We start from the raw sequence: 11,006 nt of genomic DNA, 5'->3' as shown, positions 1-11,006 counted from the left end.
TAGAGTCTCCTCAGTTTAGGGCACTGATTCTGTTGGCTGGTTAAATATATATGACCTGGAGATTCAGAGCCTCGTCATTGAAGGGGACTGAGTTTCTGCTGGCTGGTGGAATAAATATATATATAAAACCAGCTGATTCTCCTCAGTTTAGGGCATTGACTCTGTGCTGGGTGGTTAAATAAACATATATGCACAGAAGATTGAGGGTCTCCTCATGTTTAGGTGACTGACTCTGTGCTAGCTGATTAAATGAATATATGTAACCAGGAGATGTAGAGTCAGTTCATTATAGAGCACGATCTCTGTGCTGGCTGGTTAAATACATCTTTACAACCAGGGGATTTAGTGTCCCCTCAGTTTAGTGCACTGACTCTATGCTGTTCATTTAAATATATATCACCAGGATATTTAGAGTATCCTCAGTCTAGGAAATGACTCTGTGCTGAATGGTTTAATAAATAAATATAAGCAGCACATTTAGACTCTGCTCATTATAGGGCATTGACCCTGTGCTGGCTGGTTAAATGCTGAAACAGTACCAAGATATTTTGAGTCTCCTCAGTTTGGGGCACAGACTCTGTGCACGCAGGTTAAATATATATAACCAGGAGATTTAGAGTCTACACATTTTAAGGCCCCGACTTTGTGCAAGATGGTTAATTAAATATAACCTGGAGATGTAGAGACTCCTCATTTTAAGGCACTGACTTTGTGGTGGCTGGTTAAAACTTTTATAACCAGGATATTTAGAGTCTCCACAGTTTGGGGCACTGACTCTGGGCTGGCTCGTTAAATGAATAGATATAACCAGGAGATTTAGAACCTGTTCAGTTTAGGGCACTGACTCTGTGCCTTCTGGTTAAATATATAAACCCAGTATATTTAGCGTCTCCTCAGTTTTGGGCACTCTCTCAGGTCTGGCTTATTAAATAAATATATATATCCAGGAGATATAGAGTCTCCTCAGTTCAGGGCACAGACTCGGAGCTGGCTGTTTAAATACATATAACCAGGAGACTGAGAGTCTCCTCAGTTTATAGCACTGACTGTGGGCTGGTGGCTTAAATAAATATATATAACTAGGAGATTTACAGTCTCCTCAGTTTAGGGTTCAGACTATGTGCTGGATAGATTAATACATATATATAGCTAGGAGATTTCGAGTCTCCTCAGTTTAGGGCACTGCTTCTTTGATGTCTGTTTAAATACATTCATCCAGGATATTTAGAGTCTCCTCAGTTTGGAACACTGACTCTGGGCTGGCTGGGCAATATACATAACCAGGAGATGTAGACAATCCTCACTTTAGGTCACTGACTCTGTGCTGGCTGGTTAAATATATGCATGTAACCAGGAGATTTAAATTCTGTTTGATTTAGGGCACTGACTCTGTGCTGGCTGGTTAAATAAATATACATAACCAGGAGATTTAGCATCTCCTCAGTTAAGGGCACTGACTCTGCGCTGTCTCTTTCAATGTATATAGCCAGCGGGTTAGAATCTCCTTAGTTTGGGATACTGATTCTGGGCTGGCTGGCTGGTTAAACAAATATATATTATCAGGAGATTTAGAGTCTACTCAGTTAAGCGAGCTGAGTCTGTGCTATCTGTTTAAATATATATAACCAGGAAATTTAGAAACTCCTCAGTTTAGGGCACTGCTTATGGGCTAGCTGTTTAAATTAACAGATGTAACCAGGACATTTCGAGTCTGTTCATTTTGGGGCATTGTTTCTATGCTAGCTGATTAAATAAATATATAACCAGGAGATTTAGTCTCCTTATTTTTAGGGCACTGACTGTGTGGTGGCTGGTTATTTTTTTGTAAACAGATTATTTAGAGTCTCCACAGTTTGGGACACTGACTCTGGGTTGACTGGTTAAATAAATAGATAAAACCAGAAGATATAGAATCTTCTCAGTTTAGGAGCCTGACTCGGTGTTGGCTGGTTAAATATATATAACCAGGATAATTACAGTCTCCTCAGTTTAGGTCACTGACTTGCTGCTGGCTGGTTAAATAAATATATATAACCAGGATATTTAGCATTTCTTCAGTTTAGGGCACTGTTTTTGTGTTAGCTGGTTAAACAAATATATACTACCAGGAGATTTAGAGTCTACTAAGTTAAGAGCACTGAGTCTGGGCTGGCTGATTAAATATATATATAAAACCAGGAAATTTAGAAACTCCTCAGTTTAGGACACTGATTGTGAGCTGGCTGTTTAAATAAATATATGTAAACAGGACATTTAGAGTCTGATCATTATAGGGCACAGACTCGGTGCTGGCTGGTTAAATATATATAACCAGGAGACTGAGAGTCTCCTCAGTTTATGGCACTGACTGTTGGCTGGCAGCTTAAACAAATATATATATATATATAACTAGGAGACTTACAGTCTCCCCAGTTTAGGGTTCAGACTATGTGTTGGATGGATTAATACATATATATAGCCAGGAGATTTCAAGTCTCCTCAGTTTGGAGCACTGACTCTGGGCTGGCTGGGTCAATATCCATAACCAGGAGATGTAGAGAATCCTCACTTTAGGTCACTGACTCTGTGCTGGCTGGTTAAATATATGCATGTAACCAGGAGATTTAAATTCTGTTCAATTTAGGGCACTGACTCTGTGCTAGCTGGTTAAATGTATTTTGCCAGGAGGGTTAGAGTCTCCTCAGTTTGGGATACTGACTCTGGGCTGGCTGGTTAAACAAATAGATATAACCAGGAGATTTAGTGTCTGTCAATTTAGGGTAATGGCTCTGTGCCTGCTGTTTAAATATATATAAACAGGATATTTAGGGTTTCCCCAGTTTTGGGCACTGACTCTCAACTCTACGATTAAATAAACATATATAACGAGGAGATTCGAATCGCCTCAGTTAATGCACTGACTCTGCGCTATCTGGTTAAATGTATATAACCAGGAGATTTACATTCTCCTCATTTTGGGGCATTGATAGCGGGCTGGCGGATTAAATAAATAGATATAACCAGGAGATTTAGATTCTCCTCATTTTGGGGCACTGATTGCGGGCTGGTGGATTAAATAAATAGATATAACCAGGAGATTTAGAGTTGCCTCAGTTTAGGGCTCAGACTATATCTGAATTTATAAATACATATAAATTACCAGGAGATTTAAAGTCTCCTCAGTTTGGGCACTGACTCTGTGTTAGCTGTTTAAACAAATATGTATAACCTGGAGATTTAGTGTCTCCTCAGGTGAGGGCACTGAATCTGTGCTGTCTGTTTAAATATATATAACCACGAGATTCAGATTCTCCTCAGTCAAGGCAGAGACTCTGTGCTGGATGGTTAAATAAACATCCATATCCAGGAGATTTAAATTCTCCACACGTTAGGGCACTGACATTGTGCTGGCTGGTTACATAAATATATATATAATCAGGAGATTTAGAGTCTCCTCAGTTTGGGCACTGACTCTGTGTTAGCTGTTTAAACAAAATGTATAACCTGGAGATTTAGTGTCTCCTCAGGTGAGGGCACTGAATCTGTGCTGTCTGTTTAAATATATATAACCACGAGATTCAGATTCTCCTCAGTCAAGGCAGAGACTCTGTGCTGGATGGTTAAATAAACATCCATATCCAGGAGATTTAAATTCTCCACACGTTAGGGCACTGACATTGTGCTGGCTGGTTACATAAATATATATATAATCAGGAGATTTAGAGTCTCCTCAGTTTAGGGCACTGACTCTGTGCTGGCTGGTTTAATATATATAACCAGGAGAATTAGAGTCTGCATAGTTATGGGCACAGCCAGCACATTGTCTGGATCCTAAAATGAGCAGACTCTATATCTCCTGGTTATATATTGATTTACCCAGCCAGTCCAGAATCAGTGCCCCAAACTGAGGAGAGTCTAAATGTCCTGGTTACATATATTTATTTAACCAACCAACACAGAGTCAGCATTGACTTTATGCTGGCTGACTAATTTCTAAACAACAGGAGATTTAGAGTGGTCTCTGTAAAGGGCACTGTCTCTGTGCTGTCTGTTTAAATATATATAACCAGAAATTTAGAGTCTCCTCAGTTTAGGGCACTGTCTCTGTGCTGGTGGGTTAATTAAATATATTTATAACTAAGAGATTTCGAATCTCCTCAGTTTAGGGCTCAGACTACGTGCTGGATGGATAAATACACATAAATAACCAAGAGTTTGAGTCTCCTCAGTTTAGGGCACTGACTCTGTGCTGTCTGGTTAATTATATGTAACCAGGAGATTTAGAGTCTCCTCAGTTTTGGGCACTGACTTTCTCCTGGTTTTATATATATGTATTTATTCATCCATCACATAGTCTGAGCCCTAAACTGAGGTGACTCTAAATCTCCTGGTTATATATTTATTTAACCCGCCAGCTTCAGTCAGTGCCCGAAACTAAGGAGACTCTAAATATCCTGGTTATATGTTTTTCCTTAACTATCCAGCTCAGTGTCAGTGCCCTACAATGAGCAGGTTCTAAATCTCCTGGTGATGTATATTTATTTAGTCAGCCAGCACAGATTCAGTGCCCCAAAATGAGGAGACTCTAAATCTCCTGGTTGTGTAGATTTAACCAGCCAACACAGTCAGTGCCCTAACCTGAGGAGACACTAAATCTCCTGATTATGCTGCCTGGTTAAATAAATATATAGAGTCAGTGCCCTAAACTGAGGAGACTCTGAATCTCCTGGTTGTATATATTTAAACATCAGCACAGAGTCAATGCCCTAAACTGAGGAGATTCTAAATCTGCTGGTTATATATCTATATAGCACATAGTCTGAGCCCTAAACTGAGGAAACTGTAAATCTCCTAGTTGTATAAATGTATGTAACCCGCCAGTCCACAGTCAGTGGCCTAAGCTGAGGAGACTCTATATCTCCTGGTTATATATATGGACAGCGCAGAGTCAGTGCCCTTTAATGAAGAGAATCTAAATCTCTTGGTTTTAGATATTTATTTAACCAACCAGCACAAAGTCGGTGCCCTATAATGGGCAGAATCTAAATCTCGTGGTTGTACATATTTATTTAATCAACCAGCATAGAATCAGTGCCTTAAAATGAGGAGACTCTAAATCTCCTGGTTATAAAAATTTATTGAACAAGCCAGCACAGCGTCAGTGCCCTAAACTGAGAAGACATTAAATCTCCTGATTATGTGTATTTATTTAACCAGCCAGCACAATGTCAGTGCCCTAATCTGAGGAGTCTATAAATATTCTGGTTATACATATTTAATCAGACATCACAGATTCAGTGCCCTGAAGTGAGGAGACTCTAAATCTCCTGGTTACATGTATTTATTTAACTCACCAGCAGAAAGTCAGTGCCCTAAACTGAGAAGACTCTAAATCTCCTGGTTATATATATTAAACTAGCCAACACACAGTCAGTGCCCTAAACTAGAGACTCTAAATCACCTGCTTGTATATGTTTATTTAACCAGCCAGCCCAGAGTCAATGCCCCAAACTGAGGAGACTCTAAATATTCACGTTTTAAAAAGTTTAACCAGCCTCCATACAATCAGTGCCCGAAACTGAAGAGATTCTAACTCTCCGGGAAATATCTTTTTAAACAGCCAGCACAGAGACAGTCCACTAAACTGAGGAGAGGGAAAATCTCCGGGTTATATATATATATTAAACAGGCCAGCGCAGAGACAGTGCCCGAAACTAAGGAGAGTGTAAATCTCCTGGTAATATATATTTAACCAGCCAGTGCAGATTGAGTGCCCTAAACTGAGGAGAGTGTAAACCTCCTGGTTATATATATTTTACAAGACAGTGCAGAATCATTGCCCTAAACTGAGGAGAGTGTAAATCTGCTGGATATATATGTTTTACCAGCCAGCACAGAGTCAGTGCACAAAACTGAGGAGAGTGTAAATCTCCTGGTTACATATATTTAACCAGCTAGCACAGAGTCATTGCACTAAACTGAGGAGCGTATAAATCTCCTGGTAATATATATTTAACCAGCCAGCACAAAGTCAGTGCCATAAACTGAGGAGAGGGTAAATCTCCTGGTTTCAAGTATATATATTTAACCAGCCACCACAGAGTCATTGCCTTAAACTGAGGAGAGTGTAAACTCCTGCTTATAGATATCTAAATAGCCAGCACAGACTCAGTGCCCTAAATTGAGTCGAGTGTAAATCTCCTGGTTATGTATACTGAACCAGCCAACATTGAGTCATTGCCCTAAACTTAGAAGAGGGGAAATCTCCCGGATATCAATTTAAACAACCAGCACAGAGTCTGTGTCCTAAACTGAGGAGAGGGTAAATCTCCAGGTTATATATATTTAACCAGCCAGCACAAAGTCAGTGCCCGAAACTGAGGAGAGGGTAAATATCCTGGCTATATATATTCAACCACCCAGCAGAGTCAGTGCTCTGCACTGAGGAGAGTGTAAATCTCCTGGTTATATATATTTAACCAGACAGTACAGATTCAGTGATCTAAACTGAGGAGAGGGTAAATCCCCTGGTTATAAATATTGAACCAATCAGCACAGTATCATTGCCCTAAACGGAGGAGAGTGTAAATCTCCTGGTTAGATACATTTAACCAGCCAGCACAGATTCAGTGCCATAAACTGAGGACAGCTAAAATCTCCTGGTAATATATGTTGAAACATCGAGCGCAGAGACAGTGTCCTGAACTGAGGAGAGGGTAAAACTCCCGGTTATATACATTTAACCAGCCAGCACAGACTCATTGCCCTAAACTGAGGACAGCGAAAAGCTCCTAGATATATAAATTTAAACAGTCAGCGCAGAGTCAGTGGCCTAAACTGAGGAGAGTGTCAATCTTCTTGTTATATCTATTTAACCAGCCAGCACAGAGTCAATGCCTTAAACTGAGGAGAGTGTAAAACACCAAGTTATATATATTTAAACAGCCAACACAGAGTCATTGCCCTAAACTGAGGAGAGGGTAAGTCACCTGGTTATATATATTTAACCGGCCAGCACATATTCAGTGCCCGAAACTGAGGAGAGTTTAAATCTCCTGGTTATATATATTCAACCAGCCAGAACAGTGTCATTGCACTAACCTGAGGAGAGAGTAAATCTCCTGGCTGTATATATTTAACCAGCCAGCACAGATTCAGTGCCCTAAATTGAGGACAGGGTAAATCTCCTAGGTTATACATATTCAACGAGCCAGCACTGAGTCAGTACCCTAAAGTGAGGAGAGGGGAAATCTCCTGGTTATATATATTTAACCAGCCAGCACAGCGTCAGTGCCCGAAACTGAGGAATGTGTAAATCTCCTGGTTATATCTTTTCATCAAATCAGCACAGAGTAAGTGCCCTGAACAGAGGAGAGGAGAAATCTCCTGGTTTTATATATAGTTCACAAGCCAGCACAGAGTCATTGCCCTAAACCGAGGAGAGTGTAAATCTCCTGGTTATATATATTTAACCAGCCAGCACAGAGTCAGTGCCCTAAACTGAGGAGAGCATAAATCTCCTGGTGATATATATTTAAATATCCAGCGCAGAGTCAGTGCCCAAAACAGAGGCGAATGTACATCTCCTAGTTATATATATTTAACCAACCAGCACAGAGTCAGTGCTATACACTGAGGAGAGTGTAAATCTCCTCGTTCGATAAATTTTACCAGACAATTCACAGTCAGTGCCCTAAACTGAGCAGAGTGTAAATCTCCTGGCTATATATATTTAACGAGCCAGCACATATTCAGGGCCATAAACTGGGGAGAGAAGAAATCTCCTTGTTATATATTTTTAACCAGCCAGCACAGAGTCAGTGCCCTAAACTGAGGAGAGGATAAATCTCCTGCTTATAGATATTTAAACAGCCAGCACAGAATCAGTGCCCATAACTGAGGAGAGTTTAAATCTCCTGGTTTTCTATATTAAACCAGCCAGAACAGAGTAATTGCAATAAACTGAGGAGAGTGTAAATCTCCTGGTGATATATATTTAACCAGCCAGCACAGATTCAGTGCCCTAAACTGAGGTGAGTGTAAATCTCCTGGTTATATATATTTAACGAGTCAGCACAGAGTCAGTGACCTAAACTGAGGAGAGGGTACATATCCTGGTTAAATATATTTAACCAGCCAGCACAAAGTCAGTGCCCTAAACTGAGGAGAGGGTAAATCTCATGGTTATATATATATATTTAACCAGCCAGCACAGAGTCAATGCCCGAAACTGAGGATAGTGTAAATCTCCTGGCTATATATATTCAACCAGCCAGCAGAGTTCAGTGCCCTAAACTGAGGAGAGTGTAAATCCCCTGGATATATATATTGAATCAGCCAACACAGAGTCGTTGCCCTAAACTGTGGACAGTGTAAATCTCCTGGTAATATATATTTAACCAGCCAGCACAGACTTAGTGCCCTTAACAGAGGAGACTTTAAATCTCCTGGTTAAATATATATTAAACCAGCCAGCACCGAGTCAGTGCCTTAAACTGAGGAGAGTGCAAATATCCTGGTTAAATACATTTAACCAGCCAGCACAGTTTCAGTGACCTAAATTGAGGAGAGTGTAAATCTTCTGGTTATGTTTAATCAACCAGACAGCACAGACTTAGTGCCCTAAACTGTGCAGACGGTAAGTCTGCTGGTTGAATATATATTTAACCAGCCTGCACAGAGACATTGCCCTAAACCGCGGAAAATGTAAATATCCTGGTTATATAAATTTAAACAGCCAGCACAGATCATGTGCCCTGCACTGAGTAGAGGGTAAATCTCCTCGTTATATATATTTGTCCAGCCAGCACAGAGTCAGTACCCTACACTGAGAACAGTGTAAATCGCCTGCTTATATATGTTTAAACAACCAGCATGGAGTCAGTGCCCGAAACTGAGGAGAGTGTAAATCTCCGGGTTGTATGTATTTAACCAGCCAGCTTTGAGTCAGTGCCCTAAACTGAGGAGACTGTAAATCTCCTGGCTGGATATATTCAACCAGCCAGCACACATTCATTGCCCGAAACTGAGGAGAGGGTAAATCCCCTTGTTGTATATTTTTAACCTGCCAGCACAGAGTCATTACCCTAAAATGAGGAGAGTGTAAATCTTCTGGTTACATATATTTAACCAGATAACACAGAGTCACTGCCCTAAACTGAGGAGAGTGTAAATCTCCTGGTTATATATATTTAACAAGCCAGCACAGACTTAGTGCCCTTAACAGAGTAGACTTTAAATCTCCTGGTTAAATATATATTAAACTAGCCAGCACAGAGTCAATGCCCTAAACTGAGTAGAGTGTAAACCTCCAGGCTAAAGATATTGAACCAGCCAGCAGAGTCAGTGCCCCAAACTGAGGAGAGAGTAAATCTCTTGGCTATATATATTCAACCAGCCAGCAGAGTCAGTGCCCCAAACTGAGGAGAGAGTAAATCTCTTGGCTATATATATTCAACCAGCCAGCAGAGTCAGTGCCCCAAACTGAGGAGAGAGTAAATCTCTTGGCTATATATATTCAACCAGCCAGCAGAGTCAGTGCCCTGAACTGAGGGGAGTGTAAATCTCCTGGTTATATATATTTAACCAGCCAGTACAGAGTTAGTGATCTAAACTGAGGAGAGTGCAAATCCCCTGGTTATATATATTGAATCAGCCAACACAGAGTCATTGCCCTAAACTGTGGACAGTGTAAATCTCCTGGTGATATATATTTAACCAGCCAGCACAGACTTAGTGCCCTGAACAAAGCAGACTTTAAATCTCCTCGTTAAATATATATTAAACCAGCCAGCACCGAGTCAGTGCCTTAAACTGAGGAGAGTGCAAATAAACCTGGTTAAATACATTTAACCAGCTAGCACAGTTTCAGTGACCTAAATTGAGGATAGTGTAATTCTTCTGGTTATGTATATTCAACCAGACAGCACAGACTTAGTGCCCTAAATTGTGCAGACGGATAGTCGCCTGGTTGAATATATATTTAACCAGCCAGCACAGAGTCATTGCCCTAAACGGAGGAGAGTGTAAATCTCCTGGTTATATAAATTTAAACAGCCAGCACAGATCATGTGCCCCGGACTGAGTAAGGATAAATGGTTATATATGTTTTACCAGCCAGCACAGAGTCAGTACCCGTCACTGAGGAGAGTGTAAAACACCTGGTTATATATATTTAAACAGCCAGCACACATTCATTGCCCGAAACTGAGGAGAGGGTAAATCCCCTTGTTATATATTTTTAACCAGCCAGCACAGAGTCATTGTCCTAAAATGAGGAGAGTGTAAATCTCCTGGTTATATATATTTAACCAGCCAGCACCGAGTCATTGCCTTCAACTGAGGAGAGCGTAAATCTCCTGGTTATATATATTTAACCAACCAGCACAGATTCAGTGTCATAAACTGAGGACAGGGTAAATATCCTAGGTTGTATATACTCAACGAGCCAGCACAGAATCGGGGTGCCCGAAACTGAGGTGAGAGTAAATCTCCTGGTTATATATATTTAACGAGCCAGCGCAGAGTCAGTGCCCGAAACTGAGGAGAGTGTAAATCTCCTGGCTGGATATATTCAACCAGCCAGCACACATTTAGTGCCCTAAACTGAGGAGAGGGTAAATCCCCTTGTTGTATATATTTAACCAGCCAGCACAGATCCATTGCCTGAAACTGAGGAGAGTGTAAATCTCCTGGTGATATATATATATTTTAACAGCCATCACAGAGTCATTCCCCAAAACTGAGGAGAGTATAAATCTTCTGGTTATATATATTTAACGAGATAACACAGAGTCAGTGCCCTAAACTGAGGAGTGTGTAAATCTCCTGGTTATATATATTTAACTAGCCAGCACCGAATCATTGCCTTAAACTGAGGAGAGTGTAAAACACCTGGTTATATATATTTAAACAGCCAGCACAGAGTCAGTGCCCTAAACTGAGGAGAGGGTAAATCCCCTGGATATATATATTGAATCAGCCAACACAGAGTCGTTTCCCTAAACTGTGGACAGTGTCAATCTCCT

This window comes from Chiloscyllium punctatum, chromosome 52 (genome assembly GCF_047496795.1).
Source record: "Chiloscyllium punctatum isolate Juve2018m chromosome 52, sChiPun1.3, whole genome shotgun sequence".
NCBI lineage: Eukaryota > Metazoa > Chordata > Chondrichthyes > Orectolobiformes > Hemiscylliidae > Chiloscyllium > Chiloscyllium punctatum.
Note: the sequence above shows the minus strand (reverse complement) of the source record.